Genomic DNA, 21,476 nt, shown 5'->3' on the forward strand with positions numbered 1-21,476 from the left:
CCGGGAACACAGAGAAACCACATTCATGTCTACACATCAGATGTAAGTGCTGGCCACGTGTTTCTGGATCCTGCTGTGTGCGGCCGCTCCTCTGGTGGATTCCATGCACTTTGTGGCTGACGACGCGTCCGTGATTGCAGCGGCCATGGAGCTCCTCATCCGTCACGTTCCTCAGTCATCTCCGCTAACAAACTAAAGGACTTTTTTGCACATTTCATCCTAGGCCCAGGAGAGGACATGTTTCCTCACGTCAACAGCTCCAGATAGCGGGATATATTTATACGCCTCTGCAGTCCTGGCTGATAAGGTCTTACACCTATATATCGGACCGGACACCTGCCTGAGAGGGGGCAACTGTCAGCGAGTCTTTCATGATAGCGCCCGGACCTTAGAGATACTGCACTCGTGTACAGCCCGGCTCTCATTCAGGAGAGGGAATACATCCTAGGGACTAGCAGTGTTGCTTGCAATTTAGCATTTGGGGTTGTGGTCCCAAGCAAATGTATGTTGGGGTTCCCCACAGCTCCTTCCAGCAGAGCAGGAGCCCATAAATTCTCATCCTGAGGACAGAGAAAGCATAAAACACACAGGAGTTGGCTCAACATCTTGCTATTCAGAGGCAGATCAAAGGTACCATGTGCCATGCGCTGTAGGTAAATTGTGGGATCCCTACAAGTCCATTTTTATAATGGTTTGACATTTAGTTCCTAAAATAGTGGGTCCATTCTGTCGCCCTTTTTGTTCTACAAATTAAAGACCTTCGGAGAACCTTCTAAGGTCCTGAAGGGGCTCTTGCATATCTGTCGAGAGTCGGCACACATGTATTTCTGGGAAATGTGTGATCCAGCTTCTGGCCATTCCGTGTTATTCATGGTTCCATGAGAAAGAAGGGAGCCTCATCCGAAACGATGACTACTGTAAACTGCATAAATAACCAGGAACGGCTGTTGTGCGCTGAGAAGCCGCATTGCACATTTCCTCCATAGTATTATCTCTCTGCTTCAGCCCGGATCCGTGCTCAAGGACCTTGGCGTTCCGTGTGGCTGAGCTGGAATCTTTTCTTAGGATTTCATGGCTGGAGCTTCCTCTATTTATCATCTCTACAGAGCAGCATCAGCCGTGGCCCCTCGAAACCCTCTGTGTTCTCCCATCGTCTGAGACCTCCTGCAGTTCCATGGGTTGTGTTATGGACAAGCTGCTGCCTCTGACCACACTAACAAATGTGTAAGGAGAAAACATATAATCTCAGCATATAATTTGTCATTAACAATGTGAAGCTAATAGTGAGGGTGGAGTTTGTTGGACATGGTTTTTCGTGGGGAAGGGTAATATCTCGAATAATTGTAACCAATGATGGTGAATCACTGATGGAAAACATGTATCCAGCACATCCATGTGGGGAACAAAGAAAATTGATAAACTTTGCCCCCTGATAGACCCTTAAATGATGAGTCCCAGTCCACTCCATTCTCCTCCTCAGCAGGAGAGGCTTCCCGTCAGCTCCAAGGGCTTAAGAACAATGAGTAACATTACCAAACTCATAACTAAGGGTGGATTGAGGGAAACCGGTATCTCAATTACTTGTAGGACAACAGTGTAAATGCCCTTCAAAATTTGGGACCTCGGCCTCCTTTGGCCTCATGTACTTGACTGTGAATGTCCGCCTTGAGCTGGCTCCAAATACAGCAGACTGTGTCCCTCCACATTGTGACCAAGCCTAGAGGTCAGAAATGGGACCTGATCTACATTGTGCAGAGGGGCCGCCAGGTTTGGTCACAATGTGGAGAGACACTTTGTGCCGTTTCTGCAGCCAGCACATGGCCGACATTCACAGTCATGTACATGAGGCCTAAGAAGGCCAAGATCCCAAATTATGATTTGCATTTATACTTTTGCCAACTTTAGGCCTCATACACACGATCGTAAAATGTTGGATGTGAACTGGCTGCAAAAACAGCACTTGTGTCTCACCACATCATGAGCGAACCTGGAAAAACTTTTTGCAGTGTTTCACGCAGCTTCCTATGGAGATGGCCGTTGGGAGGCCGCAAACCCTGCCCGGTTTTCCGTCCATTTTTGCGCATGGTCTTGTGCACGGGGCCTTATTCTTAGCCTAGGCAGAATTAATTCATCTGTGCCTTTTGTCATTCATTGGAAATCTGCATTCCTGCTTTCTCCTAGCATTTGCATTACAGTATAATTGTGTCTTATAAGTTACCTTGCACATTGACAGAATCCTCTGTGTAGTCCCAAGGGTTGGGCTTTGGTTTGAATGCTTTTTAAAAAGCATGTGACTTGTCTGTGTTACTCACTCCTCAGCTCTCAGCCCCCACCTTTGTGCTCCTGTAAAGCTCCTCCCTCCTGCTCCTTTACAGAGCTCACAGCCTGGTGACATCAGTGGGAGAGGGAGGAGCTGTACAGGAGCACAAAGGTGGGGGCTGAGAGCTGAGGAGTCTGCAGCACAGACAAGTTACATGTTTTTGAAATGCATCCAAACCAAAGCCCAACCCCTGGGACTACACAAGAGATTCTGTCAAGGTGCAAGATAACTTATAACATACAATTATATTGTAATGCAAATGCTTAGAAAATGAAGAAAAACATATGTGCACTGCAGCAGTAATTGGCTTCTGCAGTCTGTCTTTAGTGAAAATGAGGTCCCTGGTGACAGGTTCCCTTTAATGAATCCAGTAGTTCTTTCAGAGATTTCAGCTGCGGCACCAGACACAGACAAGGTCACGGTTTTGGAATGGAATAAGATGTTTCATCAATATTTTGCCACCATTCCGGGTGACGGGAGCCGGATGCCGATTGTCCTGTTCCAATTGTTTTATAATAGTAAAATGAATCATTCGGAATATTCTCCGCTATTTAGTCATAAGAACTTAGAATAACGCGCTCTGGCAATCGTCCATATGGCGCCGGCGGTGACAAGCGACACCTTTCATATCTGCTCCTCCGTGTGAGGGGTCACTAAGACCAGAAGCTTAATTACACATTGCTGCAGGTGTCAGACACAATTAAGTAACGAGAGGACGGGAAACCTGGATACTTTAACATGGCTGCAACAACAGGACAATCTCCAAGCCCATAATCACTCAGAAGGGAACACACATTTACTAATGGGGTTTCCCAGTCTTAAAGGGATGACTCAGTGTGTAACATTTTTGTTAAAGAGCTCAAGGTGAGTAAAGAATGAATAGAAGTCTTCCTAACCTCACCGACCCAGCTCTGTCCCTGTGGGAAATTCCTCCAAATAAAATGCAGGGCAGGTAGTCTACATAGGGGGAGGGGGTAGAGTCCTCAGAGATTGTAGAATCTACAGAGGTTGTGGCGTCTACAGGGAAGGGAGAGTCTATAGGGGTGGTAGAGTCTATAGGGGTGGTAGAGTCTATAGGGGTGGTAGAGTCTACAGGGGTGGTAGAGTTTATGGGGGTGGTAGAGTCTATAGGGGGGTAGAGTCTATAGGGGGGGTAGAGTCTATAGGGGTGGTAGAGTTTATAGGGGTGGTAGAGTCTATAGGGCTGGTAGAGTCTATAGGGGTGGTAGAGTCTACAGGGGTGGTAGCGTCTATAGGGGTGGTAGAGTCTATAGGGGTGGTAGAGTTTATAGGGCTGGTAGAGTTTATAGGGGTGGTAGAGTCTATAGGGGTGGTAGAGTCTATAGGGGTGGTAGAGTCTACAGGGGTGGTAGCGTCTATAGGGGTGGTAGAGTCTACAGGGGTGGTAGAGTTTATGGGGGTGGTAGAGTCTATAGGGGGTAGAGTCTATAGGGGGGGTAGAGTCTATAGGGGTGGTAGAGTTTATAGGGGTGGTAGAGTCTATAGGGCTGGTAGAGTCTATAGGGGTGGTAGAGTCTACAGGGGTGGTAGCGTCTATAGGGGTGGTAGAGTCTATAGGGGTGGTAGAGTTTATAGGGCTGGTAGAGTTTATAGGGGTGGTAGAGTCTATAGGGGTGGTAGAGTCTATAGGGGTGGTAGAGTCTACAGGGGTGGTAGCGTCTATAGGGGGGGTAGAGTCTATAGGGGTGGTAGAGTTTATAGGGGTGGTAGAGTCTATAGGGCTGGTAGAGTCTATAGGGGTGGTAGAGTCTACAGGGGTGGTAGCGTCTATAGGGGTGGTAGAGTCTATAGGGGTGGTAGAGTTTATAGGGCTGGTAGAGTTTATAGGGGTGGTAGAGTCTATAGGGGTGGTAGAGTCTATAGGGGTGGTAGAGTCTACAGGGGTGGTAGCGTCTATAGGGGTGGTAGAGTCTATAGGGGTGGTAGAGTTTATAGGGCTGGTAGAGTTTATAGGGGTGGTAGAGTCTATAGGGGTGGTAGAGTCTACAGGGGTGGTAGCGTCTATAGGGCTGGTAGAGTCTATAGGGGTGGTAGAGTCTATAGGGGCGGTAGAGTCTATAGGGGTGGTATAGTCTGTAGAGGTGGTAGAGTCTGTAGGGGTGGTATAGTCTGTAGAGGTGGTAGAGTTTATAGGGCTGGTAGAGTCTATAGGGGTGGTAGCGTCTATAGGGGTGGTAGAGTCTATAGGGGTGGTAGCGTCTATAGGGGTGGTAGAGTCTATAGGGGTGGTAGAGTTTATAGGGGTGGTAGAGTCTATAGGGGTGGTAGCGTCTATAGGGGTGGTAGAGTCTATAGGGGTGGTAGAGTCTATAGGGGTGGTAGCGTCTATAGGGGTGGTAGAGTCTACAGGGGTGGTAGAGTCTATAGGGGTGGTCGAGTCTATAGGGGTGGTAGAGTTTATAGGGGTGGTAGCGTCTATAGGGGTGGTAGAGTCTATAGGGGTGGTAGCGTCTATAGGGGTTGTAGAGTCTATAGGGGTGGTAGAGTCTATTATGGTGGTAGCGTCTATAGGGGTGGTAGAGTCTACAGGGGTGGTAGAGTCTATAGGGGTGGTAGAGTCTATAGGGGTGGTAGAGTTTATAGGGGTGGTAGCGTCTATAGGGGATGTAGAGTCTACAGGGGTGGTAGCGTCTATAGGGGTGGTAGAGTCTACAGGGGTGGTAGAGTCTATAGGGGTGGTAGAGTCTATAGGGGTGGTAGAGTTTATAGGGGTGGTAGAGTCTATAGGGGTGGTAGAGTTTATAGGGGTGGTAGAGTCTATAGGGGTGGTAGAGTTTATAGGGGTGGTAGCGTCTATAGGGGTGGTAGAGTCTATAGGGGTGGTAGCGTCTATAGGGGTTGTAGAGTCTATAGGGGTGGTAGAGTCTATAGGGGTGGTAGCGTCTATAGGGGTGGTAGAGTCTACAGGGGTGGTAGAGTCTATAGGGGTGGTAGAGTCTATAGGGGTGGTAGAGTTTATAGGGGTGGTAGCGTCTATAGGGGATGTAGAGTCTACAGGGGTGGTAGCGTCTATAGGGGTGGTAGAGTCTACAGGGGTGGTAGAGTCTATAGGGGTGGTAGAGTCTATAGGGGTGGTAGAGTTTATAGGGGTGGTAGAGTCTATAGGGGTGGTAGAGTTTATAGGGGTGGTAGAGTCTATAGGGGTGGTAGAGTTTATAGGGGTAAGTGCAGGGAAGTCAAGAGCGGGTGGCGCACAACAAGACCAGGTAATGGTTCCAATAGGTTTTCTTTAGGTTTTCTTTTTATTTAAATCATAAAAGGTACACAGAAGACACACAACGCGTTTCGGGGATCAGTGGTCCCCTTTTTCAAGTGGATTAGTGATCGAGCTCTGGAGATGCGTGCTGATCGCTCCAGTGCGTGCGTGCGAGTTTATAGGGGTGGTAGAGTCTATGGGGGTGGTAGAATCTATAGGGGTGGTAGAGTCTACAGGGGTGGTAGCGTCTATAGGGGTGGTAGAGTCTACAGGGGTGGTAGAGTCTATGGGGGTGGTAGAATCTATAGGGGTGGTAGAGTCTACAGGGGTGGTAGCGTCTATAGGGGTGGTAGAGTCTACAGGGGTGGTAGAGGTTTTATTAAAGTTTTACATTTAACCATAGACATTTGTAGCACAGCTGGAGGAAGTGTCAGACCAGGGTTACTTGGGCCCATTAGATATTATTTTATTACTAATTAATGACATTTCTGCTGCAGCTCTGGGGTCCAGCCTGGGTTTATGGTGGATCCTCTTGTCCTTGGGGGGCCGTTCCGCCACTGGCTGTAGATCTCAATAACAAATGAGTCTCAATTATAGGCGTCTATATAAGAAGGGCTTTACCTTCCGGCATCCACACTGATCAGATTAGTGGAGTCTATGATACAAGGGTTAGCACAGCACCATCCAAATGTAAGTGGCTAAATGTGGTACTGCAGCTCTTTACAACTCTTTCCTATGTAAGTAATTGGGTCTGTGCATCATGCGGTACCACACAGACACAATGGAGCAGCCTCTGGCGATGAAGGCAAAGCTGAACTTCACTCAGCACCCCCTGATAAGCAGAGTTTGTATCTAAGGATAGTATCTAAGGATAAGCAGAGTTTGTAGTGTCCCATAATAAAATGAATGTCTTGGTGATTTGGGACACCTGGACCTGGTCCACTGAGGCTTCATGTAGGTAAAGTAGTGATGAAGAGACCAGAACCCAGCGTTTGGGTCCCCCTAAACAGGTTACACCTGGAATTGGTGCTGACACTGATCACAGGTGTTAATTTGATGACATCACAGGATTATTGATGACATCACAGGATAATTGATCCCTGGGAAATGGAGTGCACGTGCTGCCAGCTGCCAGCACAAAGTGGTTTTGGTGCCAGTATTATAAAGGTAACACTCGCAAATGGCACCAGCACCTCTCTGATGTGTTACCGGTGGGGGCGAACGTTCTAGTTCAGCTTCATTATCCAAACCTGAACCCAAACAGAACTTTCCGCTCATCCCTATTGATAACATCCCCTGGTCATTTAGTGTCCGCTAATCTCCCTGACTATTCCCCTTTTAGCTGCACTACCAGTCCCAATCCAATGGGGGCGCTGTTTCTGGAAATAAAAGCAAACCTTTGTTATTTTAATGTATATTTACCCTGCTGAATAGCATCTATAGGTGACCGTGCCCCTTATGTCTCCTCCGCTCCTGATATCATTTCCAATCCCAGTTTTCCTCTCTGGCCATAAATCCGGAGGCAGAAGGAAATGTTTGCGCTCCGAGTATTTTCTGCAGCGAAGTGCCGCACACGGTGAATGTGTCGCCAGCACGGGGCTCTCACCGCCGGAGCCTGATATATTGTAACACAGGATATTAAGAAAAATGGTAACAATATCAACAGTTTCTATAGCAACCTGCCGTGTTCCCCTGCGCCGGCTCCTTCTTCTCGGGTCTGGAGCTTGTAGGATGAATAATTAACTTGCAAGTGATTGCAATTTGCAATATCTCCTTGTCAGGCGGGAGTCGCGGATACTCAGCTTGTTCTCTATTTGATCTTCGTTGCGATGCGTAATGAAGACTTCTCGTCTATAGAAGATCTGGTGTAACTTTTTGTACATTTTTTAAACACCAAATTGAAATAAATTGCATAAGGTTTGGTGATATTGAGGATCAGCCTGGGAGTAAAGGGACTGTAGAGGAGGCGATCTACCTCCAATTGTGTAATGAAGATTTCTATGGTGGACCTCTGGGGGGTTACAACCTCTGGGTCACTCACAATCTCAGTTTCGTTTCTATGTGCCCCTCACATCCTTCCCCTTGTTCTTCTTCTGATGGTTCCTCGGTTGCTGTGCTTAGGTCTTAAAGAAGACCTCTCACCCGAATTTTAATTCCGCAGACCAGTAATACCTGCTGGTAAAGGGTTAAAATTCCTCCCCTTATTGCCTAAAATTATCTGTCACTGAGGCGCTGTACCTTAGTTACAGCTGTTTTTCTGGTATGCAAATGAGAAGACAAGAGTCAAATTCTGAAGAGAAGAGTCATGTTTTCTCCAGGCTGCCAGTGAACCACGCCTCCTTTTTTTGATTGACAGCTGAGTATCTCTTTGGATATCGCAGACAGGAAGTCCTCTCCCTGTCCACTTCCTGTCCTTACCAGAATACTGCCCCATTCCCAGCATGATGTATTTATCATTGAGTATTGTGAGGGACCTTGTCACACATCTCTCATGAGCCGGGCCAAATGATGGTAGGTGGAGCCACCCTGAAGAGGGTGGGGCCAACACAGACAAAGGCAGACAGAATTTGGGGATCAATTTTACTGGTGGGAAGGGGCAGATTTAAGCAGAGATACCTGCACTGCACTTTGTCAGTTTATAAATATGGAGGGGGGGGGGGGTGCTCCTGCTCAGTGTAACCGCCTGTGAAGCTACGCACCAAGCCCTTCTGACTCATTAGCATAATTTTAAAAGTTGATTTTAGAAGGAAGGGAGGCCATGAATAACAAATATCAGAAGATACCACAGTCCCGGTATCCAGTGCCCGGATCTATGAGGAATGTCCCGGGTTTATCAGGATGGATCCTGATGGGAGATTTCCTTTAATATATTTAAAAAAAAAATGTTGTATCACTTGTATTTCCAGTTTCTTTGGTATAAGCAGCTGTCACTTTATTTTGCAGGACGATCTGACATTTTCATTGACAGCATTTTGGGGTCTGACCTGTTGATCACATTTTTTCCAATTTTTATCGGTGGCAAAAAATTTCGGATTCAGACATTTTGGGTCTGTTTTTCTGTTGCTGCAGGAAATAATCATTATTATATTTTGATAGATCGGCCATTTGGGATGTGGGAGACGTTGTTTATTCATTTATATCTGTTCTGGGGAAGAAGGATGATTTGATGATTTGATTTTTACATTTTTTTGGTTAGTTTATCCCTGGGGGGTCTGATGGCTCAGTGTTACTCTCTCCCTCCCTCCCAGAAATCTCCTTGTACAGATACATTTCATGTCCTTTTAGTTTTATTCTCCATTCATCGGATCCATTCATTACTCCTCGGCAGAACCATTCACAAATACAATCTTCTGAATAGAATCTTCTAGATGAAAGTCTGGGTATCCGTGTATAAGGTCAGGATAACGTCCTACACATAGGAAAATAATGAGACCAAAACCAATGAGCCACCGGAGCCTCGCGCGGCCTCAGCGTGAGTCACAGCCCTAATTGTGGTCCTTTGGGTCTTTAGTTTTATTTTTAGCCGTTTCCTCACGGACTCCTTGTCACAAGAGGTTAACGCTCTGTACACAAGTAACGTTTAATCAATGTCCATGGAATAGCAGAGCGGAGGTACAAGGGATTACACCAGGAAGCTCTGGTCAGGATGACAAAGTAAGTGGCCCATATATGACATGGACTCCGCTCCTCACCGGCTTATTTGTCCCCTATGAGGTTTTGCCATTTAAAAAATTAGCAAATAGAGGGGCAGCACCAGGCAGGGGGGTTGGGGGGGTAGAAGAAAACTTACCCTCCTGGCTTCCCAGGCTTCAGTTGCCAACACCCATCGGTGATGACGTCATGTTTGTTGCACATATGATGTCCTGGCCAATCCCTTGCCTTAAGTGGGACTGCTGAGACCAGGGATTGGTCCACTAGTGCCATGGATGTGATGTCATAGCCAATGGCCCAAAGGATCAAGCAGCGACTGGAGCTAAGAGGACCCAATGGTCATGTTCGAAGTTAGCGTTTGGCCGCCTTACCCAGACATATTGCTGAATCGGCAGCCGAACAGCCAATCCAGAAAACTGGTGCCCCTAGCAGCTCGCCATGGCTATAAGTAGCCAGGGTCCGGCACCACCCTCTGAAGGGGTTACCATCTGTTTACTATTTACACCCAAATATTGCCCCTTCAGGGGTTTTCAGAAAAACCTCCCTAAAGCACCTCACCTGTCACCAATCTGTGAGCTGCATGTTATACTCACTGTTCAGCTTTTCATACAAATATTCTGCATACAGCATCTGAAACATCCTATGCAGCTTAAGAGACGCGAGCCAGTCAGCAGGTTACTGACAGGCCTTCCGGGACCTTAAAGTTTGAGACAAGAACTAGGCAGATCTACTATTAAAAGATTTGTTAGAAACGTTTTAGAAACGTTCAGATGGGTGTCAGATAGTATTTGCATGTGACTGGGGACTTTCTGGCCACATTGTGACTTGTCATCTGCATTTTCCTTTGCTGTTTGTATCTGTCATCTGTAATCCTTTCTATGGTTTCATCCCACTGACAGCATGCAGGGGAAGCAGGAGACATGATACTGGTTGGCTGCTTGTAGGGTGGCGAAGCTGCAGGGGTCACAGAAGCCTCAGATTATGTGACTAGTCCCCGGCTGATGTAATGAGGGAGGCCTGTGATGGTAGTGGCAGGCGAGGGACACACAGAGTATTGCAAAGATTCCTAAACACACAGATCACAGTTCCTCTATGTACAGTCTTAGAAGCCTGCAGCAATCTCCTTCCTTCCTTGGAGGGCCAGCTGGGCTGTGGATTGTCCAGCTGTAGCAATAGTGAACATCGTTGGCTTACAGGTACATCAGCGTGGAGCAGTGGGCAGCTTTGATGAGAGGAATCTCCTAGGGAGCCAGACTGGCTCTGCTGCATTAGCAGCACATAAGCAATCACAGCTGAACAACTAACTCACAAAGACCCATACAGAAAGCAAATTTATAATGACTTTGATTCATATGGAAGAGGGTTTAAAGGGGACCTGTCATGAATTTTTTACAAAAACAGCTAGTGACAGGTTCCCCTAGAGCCCTTATAACTAACTGAAACCCTTATTGTAGCTAAAAATAGTTTTCCTCGCATCCCCATAAAATCAACTTTATGTTATATTGCCTGGAATCAGAGGAGGGGTGTCCTGCTCGGTCAGTCCTTCCGATATACAACCCCCCATTTCCTTTGCCTCTTCTCAGTATTCAGTACTCAATATTTTGTGACCAGGGTGATGTAATCTAAGATCCTTTACCCAGTTACATATGGAACGTCTACATGTATGTATCAGAGCACATGAAATCAGAGCAGCCTCTATGGAGGAGGGGGAGGAGTAGAAGTCCATGGAGGCTGCTTTGATTTCACGTGATCAGATAAATACATGGAGTAGACGTTGCAAATGTAACTGGGTACAGGATCTTAGATGACATCACCCTGGTCACATGACATCAAGTGCTGAATGATGTAACAGAACTTTCTCAGTGTTCCACACAGCAGCATATCCTTACAGTGAGACCTGTCAATCAGGAACAAGGAGGCGGGGCAATGAAAGTAATATTTAATATGCAGGAATCCATTATTATCATTGGGCTCACCTCAAATGAGCTGCATATAAGTTTACAAACTAATATTTGTAACATTGCACCCATGGCAGGGCCTGGCATAGAGATAAGCGCTGCGCAGAACCCCGCCGGATAGATCAAGCCTCTTTATGTATCGGCTATCATACACCGGCGCTTGTATAAAAATATCCCCCTCGAGTCTATAAATATAGACTCAGCCCGAAAGTTCTAGGTCTTCAGTTACTGAATTCAGAGAGCATGAAACACTTCAAAATTGTGCTGCCAATGTAGTAGAGCCCATTGGGCTCCCAGGTAATTGCAGGTATCCCTCCTGGCCTGAGGCACTTGATTCTACCCCCATGCCGTCTGCATGTTACTGTTACACCCGTTACGGCTGCCGACCTGTTTGCGTCCTAATAGAGGAACTGTTTTTCATCGTCTCTGTCTGTGAGTCCGTGGCTGAGCCATCACCACCACAGGCCTCCCTCTTACCATCTACCGGAACCTGTCACCCTGTCTTCTTGCGTTACCCTGCTCGCCCTGGTGGGTGTGGATGAGGCCTCCACCAGGACTGAGCTACCAAGACATCCCGGACCTCCATCAAGCTGCTCGGTTCCTGGTATGAAGCTGCCCCTATATTCTGTAAAGCCAATATTATAGGTTACTGGACTTTCAAACCCACATGAAGGACACAATGGGGCTCATTTACTTACCCAGTCCTGTCGCGATCCCGCGGTGCGTTCTCCGACGTGGATTCGGGTTCTGCTCAGATTCACTAAGGTCGTGCACCCGATATCCAGCAGGTGTCGCTGCTGCGCCACGGTCCACCGGAGTTCACCTGCTTCTTCTCGGTGCATGCGAGTGTTTGATCTTGTGACACATTTCGTTTTTTAAATTCCACGTTTTTTCCAAATCCGTCGGTTTGTCCGAAGGCCATGCCCCCCGATTTCTGTCGCGTGAAAGCCGATCGCGTGCACCAAAATCCGATCGTGTGCGCCAAAACCCTTAGTAAATGAGCCCCAATGTAGCTCGCTACATCTATGGAAGATTGCTCATGTTTGGTACAACCTCCCTGCAGAGAGAACGATGTAGGGTGCTTCAGTTTTAGGTAATGGTTTTATAAAGTATGTACCCCCCCCCACACACACTTTTCTAAGAAGGGTCTTTGGTAGGACCTGATGTGTTCCAGGTATAAGAGACGGCATTGAGACCCCAGAACTTTGTGTGACGGCTCCGTACTTACCGCACTTGACCCGATTTACATCTACACGTTGTGGTTCTGCTTTGTTACCTCGGTGGGGGGAAGCGACATCTGAAAACATCGAGGACGGAACTTGTGAAGGTGAGAAGTGATGCGTTCAGCGTGTCGGGAGGAAGATGAGAGTTGTCAGTCAGACACATCATTAAGCTGGGGATCTCTCCCTGGAAGCCTCGCACCTAAGTGACAAAATAGCAGCTGTGGGGTATATACTGTATACAGCGCGTCTTCAAAGGCTCCTCTATAAAGCCTCAACCTGCGGCGCACGGAAACAGTCAGGCTCATTATCCGGAGGAGCGGCGACAGTCACAGGGAAATGGGAAAAAGAAGAAAAGTCCTAATTTTATTTTAGAAAACATTTGGAATAATGTTCCGGCTCTACAGGCTCTGGATACTATGTTATGCATTAACTTCATACATGCAAATGAATTAAATAGATTCTACATGAACAAACTAATTGCACATAAAATGTAATAGATTTTAAAAGAGATTGCTTACTCATAGATCCGGGCACCAGGGACATTACTCATAGATCCGGGCACCGGGGACATTACTCATAGATCCCGGCACCAGGACTGTGGGATCTTCTTATATCTGATATCCATGGTCTCCTTCCTTCTAACATCAACTTTTATAATTATGCTAATGAGCCAGACGGGCTCCTGGGGCTGTTACTAGAGCCTCACAGGCTGTTACACTGTGCAGGAGCTTCTCCCTCCCACTGTGAGACTCATTTTACATTTACTCTTCATTTTGATTGTATTTTTATCATAAGGGGGAAAGAATAAAAAAAGAAAAATGATTAAGCATTTATTAGACATTGTAGAAAGTTATATCAATTGGTCAAGGGGCATGGAATACGGGGGAGGATTTAAAGAGGTTTTCCAGGAGCTTCAAAAACTCTACATTGTATTCATATTGCTGAGTGATGTGTACTATAAGCCCTTAGCGCAGTGGTGGCGAACCTATGGCACGGGTGCCAGAGGTGGCACTCAGAGCCCTCTCTATGGGCACCCGCGCCATCACCCCACTGCTGACTTCTCCAGACAGGACTCAAGGCCTCTTACAGTGTCAGGCAGCCCAGGACCCTAGAAGGAAGATACAGTGATAACCAAAGCTTTTTCTCCTTCTTTCTACTGTATTGGGGACCTCAGGTGCCTATACAATCTAAACCTGTGACAGAGCAGGGAGTTGTTAAAATTGTCGCATCGGCACTTTGCAAAGAATATGTGGGTTTTGAATGTAGTTTGGGTACTTGGCGTCGAAAAGGTTTGCCATCACTGCCTTAGCGGTTTCTTTGGTTTTAAACTATCTGCTCTTAGGAACCAGGAAGCAGTAACTTTACACTGCTTTACATTGACTCTTCGAATCTAAGCCACAGGGTCTCGCTCCCCACAGATTTGAGGTGTCATTTTATGTGATTGGGTTCAAGCTCCTGTACTGCAGACATCCTGCGCCCTCAGTCACAGTATCTGGCAGATGTTTGGTCATTCAGTGCGTCCAGCAGTGACTGAGGGTGCTGGTTGTCTTCAGTGCAGGAGAATGAATCCAAATTCTGATCACACAATGCAATGATGTTCTGACTGTATACGATGGGGCACAATTACTACTGTCTGATTGTTATTGTGTTATGCCCGCCTTAGGGCTTTTTAATGGTTTTTAACTCTGTCTATGTTTTTGTCATACAATAAAAGTGTTATTTTGTTGATCCCATTCATATGCATCCCTCTTTTCTTTCTCCAATTGCTATGACTCATTGGATGCAGATAAATACTTAACTTTGACCACATTAAGACATGATACAGGAGCACAATTACTAAAACGCTGCACTATGTGCTGTTTGCCTGTGTAGTGTGCAAGGGGCGCCAGACTCATGAATTGTAGCGCAGACTCTTCTTGAATGTGGCGCTTCTTGGACTTGGGCTGTTGGGTTTTGTATGTTAAATGTGGCGCATGGTCCGACCAAGTACCAGAACGCACATTTCATTGATGAAGATTGTGTAGTGTGAAGAATAGTGCAGCCGCGACACAAAAGGGTCACGTGTGACACATATTGGGGGTCATTTACTAAGGGCCCGATTCGCGTTTTCCCGACGTGTTACCCGAATATTTCCGATTTGCGCCGATTGTACCTGAATTGCCGCAGGATTGTGGCGCACGCGATCGGATTGTGGCGCATCGGCGCCGGCATGTGCACGACGGAAATCGGGGGGCGTGGCCGAACGAAAACCCGACGTATTCGGAAAAAAAATACCGCATTTAAAAACCGAAAAAGTGTCGCTTGGGAAGCGCTTACCTTCACCTGGTCCAGCTCGGTGCATTCCGGCGCGACGAGATGACTTTCAGCGCAGCAGCGCCACCTGGTGGACGGCGGAGGAACTACCTTCATAAATCCCGGCCAGACCCGAATCCAGAGCAGAGAACGCGCCGCTGGATCGCGAATGGGCCGGGTAAGTAAATCTGCCCCATTGGGCGTGGACACAGAAAAGTAGCACAAGGCCCTTAGTAAATGTGCCCCAGTGTGATCAGGAGTTGGAGCATAATTACAAGGCAGTGTAAAGACGCTGCTTCCTGGTCCCTGTTCAGGGGAGGGATTAGAAAACCGGAGCTACCAGAATCGGAGAAACACGTGAGTTAGTAGCTTGTTATATTTCCCTCTTATCTTCATTATTATTGGAGGCCGAAAACACTGAACACATTGGGGGTCATTTACTAAGGGCACAATTCGCGGTTTCCCGACGTGTTACCCGAATATTTCCGATTTGCGCCGATTTCCCCTGAATTGCCCCAGGATTTTGGCGCACGCGATCGGATTGTGGCGCATCGGCGCTGGCATGCACGCGATGGAAATCGAGGGGCGTGGCCGAGCGAAAACCCGAAGTATTCGGAAAAACCGCCGCATTTAAAACAATAAAAGTGTCGCTTGGGACGCGCTTACCTTCACTTGGTCCGGCCCGGTGAACTCCAGTGCGTTCAGATGCTTTTCAGCGCAGCAGCGCCACCTGGTGGACGGCGGAGGAACTACCTTATTAAATCCCGGCCGGACCCGAATCCACCGCAGAGAACGCGCCACTGGATCGCAAACGGGCCGGGTAAGTAAATCTGCCCCAATACATGACATCTTAGGGTAAGAAGAAGGATCAATAAGAATGTGAAGGGCTCACGTCTCGTGATTTCATGACCCCTTTAAATCCATAGAGCAGAGAGAATGGGAACATTTTGGGGAAGAAAACTTAAATGATTAAACCTATAAAACATAAGTCAGACGATGGAACGTGGATGTATGAGCTGTCACACGACTTCTCTCTCACCATGGAGACTTTCCTCCTGATTGACGCGCTAATTTCACATTCTATATCTGACACCGGCGCCATTACAAGAGGAACATAAAATATTCAGCAGGTGACAAGTACCGGGTATAATGACTCCCTAATAAATCCACCAGGAAATATCCAAACAAATCCCTTCTATGGAAATGTCTCAGCATCCGGCTCTTTATCTCAGCGCTGAATGCGGAACCAGCCCAGAACCTGTGATCCAGGACCGCGACAGGGTCACAGCGACGTCCAATTATAACCCGGGGATTCAGCATTACACCGGACATTAACATCATTGCTGCAATCAAATGATCTGTAAAGAGTCAAAGGGGCGGAGAAAAGTCACAAGGGGCGAAGAAAAGTCAAAAGGGGCAGGGAAAAGTCACAAGGGGCAGAGAAGAGTCACAAGGGGCAGGGAAAAGTCACAAGGGGCAGGGAAAAGTCACAAGGGGCAGGGAAAAGTCACAAGGGGCAGGGAAAAGTCACAAGGGGCAGAGAAGAGTCACAAGGGGCAGAGAAGAGTCACAAGGGGCGGGGAAAAGTCACAAGGGGCAGAGAAGAGTCAAACTGGTCTGACCCCCCTGGTCTGTATAATGCCCCATGTACATGATCATAACCCATCCTCTGCTACAACCATTTCATTGGTTGATGGTCGGGGTGTGAATATAATTACAATGTACAAAAACACCTGAATATTCCATAGAGAATCATTCCATATATTATCCTAGTGCACCATAAAGGGTTAAGTGTGTGTTATATACATTGGGGGACATTTACTAAGGGCCCGATTCGCGTTTTCCCGACGTGTTACCCGAATATTTCCGATTTGCGCCGATTGTACCTGAATTGCCCCAGGATTGTGGCGCACGCGATCGGATTGTGGCGCATCGGCGCCGGCATGCGCGCGACGGAAATCGGGGGGCGTGGCCGAACGAAAACCCGACGTATTCGGAAAAACCGCCGCATTTAAAAACCGGCTGTGGCTGTGTGTCTTGTTGCAGAGCTGTGTGGCTGTGTGTGTCAAGTAACAGAGCTGTGTGGCTGTGTGTGTCTTGCAGCAGAGCTGTGTGGCTGTGTGTGTCTCGTAGCAGAACTGTGTGGCTGTGTGTCTTGTTGCAGAGCTGTGTGGCTGTGTGTCTTGCAACATAGCTGTTGCTGTGTGTGTCTTGTAGCAAAATTGTGTGGCTGTGTGTCTTTTAGGAGAGCTGTGTGGCTGTGTGTCTTGTAGCAAAGCTGTGTGGCTGTGTGTGTCTTGTAGCAGAGCTGTGTGGCTGTGTGTTTTGTAGCAGAGCTGTGTGGCTGTGTGTCTTGATGCAGAGCTGTGTGGCTGTGTGTGTCTTGTAGCAGAGCCGTGTGGCTGTGTGTTTTGTAGCAGAGCTGTGTGGCTGTGTGTGTCTCGTAGCATAGCTGTGTGACTGTGTGTCTTGCAGCAGAGCTGTGTGGCTGTGTGTGTCTTGCAGCAGAGCTTTGTGGCTGTGTGTGTCTCATAGCAGAACTGTGTGGCTGTGTGTCTTGTAGCAGAGCTGTGTGGCTCTGTGTCTTGTAGCAGAGCTGTGTGGCTGTGTGTGTCTTGTAGAAGAGCTCTGTGGCTGTGTGTCTTGTAGCATAGCTGTGTGTATCTTGTAGCAGAGCTGTGTGGCTGTGTGTGTCTTGCAGCAGAGATATGTGGCTGTGTGTCTTGTAGCAGAGCTGTGTGGCTGTGTGTCTTGTAGCAGAGCTGTGTGGCTGTGTGTGCCTTGATGCAGAGCTGTGTGGCTGTGTGTGTCAAGTAGCAGAGCTGTGTGGCTGTGTGTGTCAAGTAGCAGAGCTGTGTGGCTGTGTGTCTTGTTGCAGAGCTGTGTGGCTGTGTGTGTCAAGTAACAGAGCTGTGTGGCTGTGTGTGTCTTGCAGCAGAGCTGTGTGGCTTTGTGTGTCTCGTAGCAGAACTGTGTGGCTGTGTGTCTTGTTGCAGAGCTGTGTGGCTGTGTGTCTTGCAACATAGCTGTTGCTGTGTGTGTCTTGTAGCAAAATTGTGTGGCTGTGTGTCTTGTAGCAAAGCTGTGTGGCTGTGTGTCTTGTAGCAGAGCTGTGTGGCTGTGTGTTTTGTAGCAGAGCTGTGTGGCTGTGTGTCTTGATGCAGAGCTGTGTGGCTGTGTGTGTCTTGTAGCAGAGCCGTGTGGCTGTGTGTTTTGTAGCAGAGCTGTGTGGCTGTGTGTGTCTTGTAGCATCGCTGTGTGACTGTGTGTCTTGCAGCAGAGCTGTGTGGCTGTGTGTGTCTTGCAGCAGAGCTTTGTGGCTGTGTGTGTCTCATAGCAGAACTGTGTGGCTGTGTGTCTTGTTGCAGAGCTGTGTGGCTGTGTGTCTTTTAGGAGAGCTGTGTGGCTGTGTGTCTTGTAGCAGAGCTGTGTGGCTGTGTGTGTCTTGTAGCATAGCTGTGTAGCTGTGTGTGTCTTGTAGCAGAGCTGTGTGGCTGTGTGTATCAAGTAGCAGAGCTGTGTGGCTGTGTGTGTCAAGTAGCAGAGCTGTGTGGCTGTGTGTCTTGTAGGAGAGCTGTGTGGCTGTGTGTCTTGTAGGAGAGCTGTGTGGCTGTGTGTGTCTCGTAGCAGAGCTGTGTGGCTGTGTGTCTTGCAGCAGAGCTGTGTGGCTGTGTGTGTCTTGTAGCAGAGCTGTGTGGCTGTGTGTCTTGTAGGAGAGCTGTGTGGCTGTGTGTCTTGTAGCAGAGCTGTGTGGCTGTGTGTCTTGCAGCAGAGCTGTGTGGCTGTGTGTGTCTTGTAGCAGAGCTGTGTGGCTGTGTGTCTTGTAGCATAGCTGTGTGTGTCTTGTAGCAGAGCTGTGTGGCTGTGTGTATCAAGTAGCAGAGCTGTGTGGCTGTGTGTGTCTTGTAGGAGAGCTGTGTGGCTGTGTGTGTCTTGCAGCAGAGCTTTGTGGCTGTGTGTGTCTCGTAGCAGAACTGTGTGGCTGTGTGTCTTGTTGCAGAGCTGTGTGGCTGTGTGTCTTTTAGGAGAGCTGTGTGGCTGTGTGTCTTGTAGCAGAGCTGTGTGGCTGTGTGTCTTGTAGGAGAGCTGTGTGGCTGTGTGTATCTTGTAGCAGAGCTGTGTGGCTGTGTATGAAGTAGCAGAGCTGTGTGGCTGTGTGTCTTGTAGCAGAGCTGTGTGGCTATGTGTTTTGTAGCAGAGCTGTGTGGCTATGTGCGTCTTGCAGCAGAGATATGTAGCTGTGTATCTTGTAGCAGAGCTGTGTGGCTATGTGTCTTGTAGCAGAGCTGTGTGGCTGTGTGTGTCTTGCAGCAGAGATGTGTGGCTATGTGTCTTGTAGCAGAGCTGTGTAGCTATGTGTTTTGTAGCAGAGCTGTGTGGCTATGTGCGTCTTGCAGCAGAGATATGTGGCTGTGTATCTTGTAGCAGAGCTGTGTGGCTATGTGTCTTGTAGCAGAGCTGTGTGGCTGTGTGTGTCTTGCAGCAGAGATGTGTGGCTATGTGTCTTGTAGCAGAGCTGTGTGGCTGTGTGTGTCTTGTAGCAGAGCTGTGTGGCTATGTGTCTTGTAGCAGAGATGTGTGGCTGTGTGTGTCTTGTAGAAGAGCTCTGTGGCTGTGTGTCTTGTAGCATAGCTGTGTGTATCTTGTAGCAGAGCTGTGTGGCTGTGTGTGTCTTGCAGCAGAGATATGTGGCTGTGTGTCTTGTAGAAGAGCTCTGTGGCTGTGTGTCTTGTAGCATAGCTGTGTGTATCTTGTAGCAGAGCTGTGTGGCTGTGTGTGTCTTGTCGCAGAGCTATGTGGCTGTGTGTCTTGTAGCAGAGCTGTGTGGCTGTGTGTGTCTCGTAGCATAGCTGTGTGGCTGTGTGTGTCTTGTAGCAGAGCTGTGTGGATGTGTGTGTCTTGTAGCAGAGCTGTGTGGCTGTGTGTCTTGTAGCAGAGCTGTGTAGCTGTGTGTGTCTTGTAGCAGAGCTGTGTGGCTGTGTGTATCAAGTAGCAGAGCTGTGTGGCTGCGTGTGTCAAGTAGCAGAGCTGTGTGGCTGTGTGTCTTGTAGGAGAGCTGTGTGGCTGTGTGTCTTGTAAGAGAGCTGTGTGGCTGTGTGTGTCTAGTAGCATAGCTGTGTGGCTGTGTGTCTTGCAGCAGAGCTGTGTGGCTGTGTGTGTCTTGTAGCAGAGCTGTGTGGCTGTGTGTGTCTTGTAGCAGAGCTGTGTGGCTGTGTGTATCAAGTAGCAGAGCTGTGTGGCTGTGTGTGTCTTGTAGCAGAGCTGTGTGGCTGTGTGTATCAAGTAGCAGAGCTGTGTGGCTGTGTGTGTCAAGTAGCAGAGCTGTGTGGCTGTGTCTTGTAGGAGAGCTGTGTGGCTTTGTGTCTTGTAGGAGAGCTGTGTGGCTGTGTGTGTCTTGTAGGAGAGTTGTGTGGCTGTGTGTCTTGTAGGAGAGCTGTGTGGCTGTGTGTGTCTTGCAGCAGAGCTTTGTGGCTGTGTGTGTCTCATAGCAGAACTGTGTGGCTGTGTGTCTTGTTGCAGAGCTGTGTGGCTGTGTGTCTTTTAGGAGAGCTGTGTGGCTGTGTGTCTTGTAGCAGAGCTGTGTGGCTGTGTGTCATGTAGGAGAGCTGTGTGGCTGTGTGTATCTTGTGGCAGAGCTGTGTGGCTGTGTGTATGAAGTAGCAGAGCTTTGTGGCTGTGTGTATGAAGTAGCAGAGCTGTGTGGCTGTGTGTCTTGTAGCAGAGCTTTGTGGCTGTTTGTGTCTCATAGCAGAACTGTGTGGCTGTGTGTCTTGTTGCAGAGCTGTGTGGCTGTGTGTCTTTTAGGAGAGCTGTGTGGCTGTGTCTTGTAGCAGAGCTGTGTGGCTGTGTGTCATGTAGGAGAGCTGTGTGGCTGTGTGTATCTTGTAGCAGAGCTGTGTGGCTGTGTGTTTGAAGTAGCAGAGCTGTGTGGCTGTGTGTCTTGTAGCAGAGATGTGTGGCTGTGTGTCTTGTAGGAGAGCTGTGTGGCTGTCTGTCTTGTAGCAGAGCTGTGTGGCTATGTGTCTTGTAGCAGAGATGGGTGGCTGTGTGTCTTGTAGCAGAGATGTGTGGCTGTGTGTCTTGTAGCAGAGCTGTGTGGCTGTGTGTGTCTTGCAGCAGAGCTTTGTGGCTGTGTGTGTCTCGTAGCAGAACTGTGTGGCTGTGTGTCTTGTTGCAGAGCTGTGTGGCTGTGTGTCTTGTAGGAGAGCTGTGTGGCTGCGTGTGTCTTGCAGCAGAGCTTTGTGGCTGTGTGTGTCTCGTAGCAGAACTGTGTGGCTGTGTGTCTTGTTGCAGAGCTGTGTGGCTGTGTGTCTTTTAGGAGAGCTGTGTGGCTGTGTGTCTTTTAGGAGAGCTGTGTGGCTGTGTGTCTTGTAGCAGAGCTGTGTGGCTGTGTGTCTTGTAGGAGAGCTGTGTGGCTGTGTGTCTTGATGCAGAGCTGTGTGGCTGTGTGTGTCTTGTGGCAGAGCTGTGTGGCTGTGTGTTTTGTAGGAGAGCTGTGTGGCTGTGTGTCTTGATGCAGAGCTGTGTGGCTGTGTGTGTCTTGTAGCAGAGCTGTGTGGCTGTGTGTGTCTTGTAACAGAGCTGTGTGGCTGTGTGTCTTTTAGGAGAGCTGTGTGGCTGTGTGTCTTGTAGCAGAGCTGTGTGGCTGTGTGTCTTGATGCAGAGCTGTGTGGCTGTGTGTGTTTTGTAGCAGAGCTGTGTGGCTGTGTGTCTTGTAGCAGAGCTGTGTGGCTGTGTGTATCTTGTAGCAGTGCTGTGTGGGGGTGGATGATGTAGTGGTGCTGAGTGTGTTATGTTTGTTTGTAATAGCATTA

The sequence above is a fragment of the Engystomops pustulosus genome, chromosome 8 (assembly GCF_040894005.1).
Source record: "Engystomops pustulosus chromosome 8, aEngPut4.maternal, whole genome shotgun sequence".
In the NCBI taxonomy this organism is placed as follows: Eukaryota; Metazoa; Chordata; class Amphibia; order Anura; family Leptodactylidae; genus Engystomops; species Engystomops pustulosus.